The following is a 4,577-nucleotide window of genomic DNA, read 5'->3' on the forward strand; positions in this document are numbered from 1 at the left end:
TATTAGCTTGGCTTTTTTAAAAAAACCAAAACACCAACAAGAAAAACAACAAAATTTAATTGATATCCCTTTCCTTTCTAAAAAAGAATTTTAAGCCAACAGAATGATCAACTGAAAATCAGAAACACAAATTCACAGCTTCCTCTCATAGATTCCTCGTTTATGGCCTGTAAAATCGGACTTCTCACAGTGTCAAATTAATTGTTTATAGAGCAGCCACAGCGACTACAAGCAGACACTATTTTATTTTCATCCATGGAAAATAGGGAACAGTATACTCCTAGGTTCTGTATAACAAGTCATCCCTCTATTGCTAGATTCCAGGTGCAATTTTAGTTCAAATGTTTTAGTAGAGACCCTTTACCACTCCCCAAACCCCCAAAGAAGTACTGTAGGCTGAGTTTGTTTGCTTTTAGCCAGGTTCTTGATGACAGTATGAGATTACTAGCTCAGTGCCTGGCTTCTCTGGGATTGGAAGGTATTGGGAGTTGGAGGAAGGGGTGTAGTCCTACTGTGGAAGCCCATTTCTCTTTAAAATGAGCCCAAACGCACAGTCCAGACCCTGTCTGACATGCACAGCTTGGGCTGGCGCCGTTATTACCCAATCAAGGCATCTACCCATTTCTAATCCTTCAATGTAGAAGAGACAATTCCACCGTCCCACATAATATGTACCAGCTGGATGGATCCCAATTTATCAGGAAAGCTATAAATTGCAGAACACGAGGCAGAAACTAAAGTAATAAACACTGTGATCTCTGTACCATACATTTTAGGCTGTTATTTAAGGTCTCCAAGGAGATCGGTGCCATAAAAACCATTTCTCAGGAATTCTGCCAGCTATAGGAGCACGCTGCAACTGTTCGCGCTAATATATTACAACTTGTTTATCGCACTCCCCAAGCAGCAGGCTTCAGCAGCATCACCAGGGGAGCGGAAGTGATGCGTATACCCTCTCAATAGGCAGCCAAAATTTTGTTTCCTATGTATACATGAAAAAGAATGCTTTTGTTTTTCTCATCCTCTTACTGTTCTTGCACCCCCTCCCAGAAATAGTCCCCAAACTCAAAGGAGCTAGAATAAGGCCTATGTTAATCATCATACCTCTTTGGGAGACTTATACCACTATCAGTACAAAGATAACATGCAGCTGTGTGGAGAAGCTTGTGCTGAATTTTGATGTTAATTTCAAAAAGCATCCTTGTGCCCTCGGGCAGGGTATTTAACTGCTTTAAGCCTTAGTTTCCTCTCTTGTGCTTTTGTTTTAAGGAATAACAATGCCTCCTGTGAGGATTAAATGAGATAACAGATGTAAAGAGCCTCTTACAGTGCCTGGTGTATAGCAAGGGCTTGAGAGATACTAGTTCCTTCCACCTAATTAGTTGGTGCAATGAACAGGATGTAAGATATCAATTTGCTACTTTTATAAAAGAGCTGAAATATTGGAAATAAGATCTTAGTGCATTGATTCTGGCTACCTGCTGAGTAGAGAAATCTTCCTAGGGTGCTGATAAAGATAACCTCTAGGTATTAGTTTGTGAGGGCTTCCATGACAAAGTACCGCAGACTGGGCAGCTTAAACAAAATTTGTTTTCTCACAGTTCTAGAAGCAAGAAGTTCAACGTCAAGATGTCACTGTGATGCATGTGTTCTGGGTGTCTGGGGACTTGAGGATCCATGACACACTGTGGGTTTTGCCTTCTTGAAAGAAAGAATTTAAATACAAACCAGCAAAGAATTTGAAGTGAACGTGAGTTTATTAGTGAAGCTGAGAAACAGAGGGTGGGCTACCCCACAGGCAAAGCAGCCCCCTTTGGGTGGAATTTGCTTCCTTTATGAGCTCTGTTGGCTATTTTGTGTCTTTATGTGGGTCCATTTCTGATTGTGGTGGTGCAGAGTGTGTTGTTTAACATGCTTAGGTATTACATACATAGGTAGTATGTAATGGGCTAGGGGTTACCAAGAGGTGAAATTAGGCGCCATGTTGGATTGAGCTGATCTCTTGCAGTTTTAAGCCATAAATCCAGTGGTGGAGTGGTCTTGTTTCATAAGAGCTCCTGTAGCTTTTATCAGTTGCAGCTGTTCTCCCACATAACCTATCTCAGCTGGTTTCCTTTCTTCTGAGGCCTCTCTCCCTGGCTTGTAGGTGGTCGTCTCCTGCCTGCATCTTCACATGGTCTCCCCTGTGTGCATGTCTGTGTCCTAATTTCCTTTTCTTATACAGACACCAGTCATATTGTATTAGAGCCAGCTCTGATAACCTCATTTTAATTTAACTATCTCTATAAAGATCCTATCTCTAAATATAGTCCCATTTTGAGGTACTGGGGGGGGGGGTTAGGACTTCAACATATAAATTTTGGGGGATGAAATTCCACCTATAACACCCCCTACCTTGCCACACCTGTTTTAGCAATGGAAGGGGGATGGATAGGGCCCACTTGGTTCCACTTGAGGAGGTTTTAGGTGGGTAAAGGTGAATTACGTGCTCATTATAAGCTTTTAAAACATGAAGTGAATTTGGAAACTCACCCATTATATTGCTTAATACATGAAAGAAATCTAGCCAATATAGAAGTTCCAATAAAAATATTATCTTCTAGTGTCCTCTGCCTAATTGGCTACCTAGCGAAGAACCTAAGAAAAAAATGTCAAGCCTTCCCAGTAATGGATCAGCAATATGATGACTGTGAAATCCTTTAGGTTGCCAAGAAGTCATTTCCTAGTTAATAGAGCTGGTAGTTATCTAGTGTGCTGTCATGGTTGGTTTGGCCCATGATGGATGATGGCGGGATCACAGAGTGGGGCATCTGTGCTGTGAAGAGGCTCTGCACATCAGCATCCCAACTTCCTTCTCTGTTCTAGGAACCAAGGCTTTGTGAACTCTGAGTGGCTTCTTAGCTCTCTGTGGCCAGTGTAGCCAGCCAAGGCCAGGAGGAGCCCAGCATCCAGGTCATGGGGACTGGTTCTGGGGAGATGTATTAGTTTCTTATTGCTCTTGCACCACAACAAAATACCATAACTTTAGTGGCTTCAAAAAACACCTATTTATTACCTTCGATATCTGGAGGTCAGAATTCCCAAATCCGTTTCACAGGGCTAAAGTCAAGCTATTAGTAGGTTGGTTCCTTCTGGAGGGTCTGGGGAAGTTCCCTTGCCTTTTCCAGTGTCTGTGGACCACCTGTATTCCTTGGCTAGTGGCTCCTCCCTCCATCTTTAAAGCCAGCAGCATAGTATCTTCAGATCTCTTTCTGATTCTATGACCTTTATTCCATCACCAAATCTTTTTTGTCATTCTGACCCTCTTGTTTCCCTCTTTCACTTACAAGGACCCTTGTGATTATATTGGACCCGCCTAGATAATCCAGGATAATCTTCTCCAGATGCTTAACTTAATCACATCTGCAAAATCCCTTTGCCAGGTAAGGTAACACATTCACAGGTTCTGATGTTTGAGATGTGGACGTCTTTCAAGGGTTCATCATTCTGTATATCACAGGAAAGAGGCCTGGTAGATGGATTTTTAGGTCCAGGATGTAGGCGATTGTCAGCAGCTCCAAATTCCAAGCAAGAGGTTCTTAACCTGGCTTGGTGGTAGAGAAATGGGTGAGCACATGTGTGTGTGTGTGTGTGTGGGGGGGGGGTTGGGTGGGAGTGTAAAAATATAGGCTTCAGGAGGCCCATGAACTCCCATTGATTCATTCATTCCTATGAAGATGTCCATCTTTTTAGATTCTCAAAGATACCTACTAGGATAACTCCTGTGCTTCAGGCCCCTAATAAAAGAAAGAGCAACCAGGCCAAATAGATCTCAGAGCTTCCTCAAACCCATTCTCTCTGAGTGAACTACTATTTCTGCTCATCATTCCAAGTTCTATCCCTTTCTTTCTTTTTTTTATTCCTGGCTACTGTTTATGAAGGCCTGACCCTGAGTAGAGTGCTCCATGCTTCATCTATTCTTTATTTAGTAATCCTTGCTCTATGTGTTAGTATGGGGCCTCTTGCCGTAACAAATAATCCACAAAACTGCAGTGGGTCAACACCAAAGAAGCTCATTTCTCCTCCACACAGCCTTCTGATACCGGAGCTCTGGCTCCAGGGCAGTTTTCCTTCACACAACGGTTTGCCACCCCTGCCTTGTCCATGGTGCTGCTCTGCATCCTTTGGGACCCCAGGATCCTCTGCATCCAATGTCTGGTTGGGGGAAAGTGAACAGAGAAGATTCACCTGCTCCCTAAAATATCTGGGCTTTGTGTTGTTTCTGCTACATTTGTTGTTCAAAACATGGAATATTTGGCCACAAGGGGAATATTTGGCCTGGCAGGGCAGTTTCCTCCCAGTAACCACTCACACTGCAAATTTTTGGCAAGTGAGAGTTTCTGGTAGATGACTGCCATCTTTTCCATTCTGTGAGAAACCCCATTAGGGAGGATTATCTCTTTTTATTGATGAACAAATCAAGATCTATAAGTTTCAAATACTGTGACCCAGTTAAGTGGCATAATCAGAATACCCTGTACAGGCGTGTTGGAATTCTCTCTGTGAACTCATCTTGGAACTGGTGTCTCACGCCATCA

Source organism: Pteronotus mesoamericanus, unplaced genomic scaffold (assembly GCF_021234165.1).
Source record: "Pteronotus mesoamericanus isolate MK-2021 breed Mesoamerican mustached bat unplaced genomic scaffold, CSHL_Meso_final contig_263, whole genome shotgun sequence".
Taxonomy (NCBI): domain Eukaryota; kingdom Metazoa; phylum Chordata; class Mammalia; order Chiroptera; family Mormoopidae; genus Pteronotus; species Pteronotus mesoamericanus.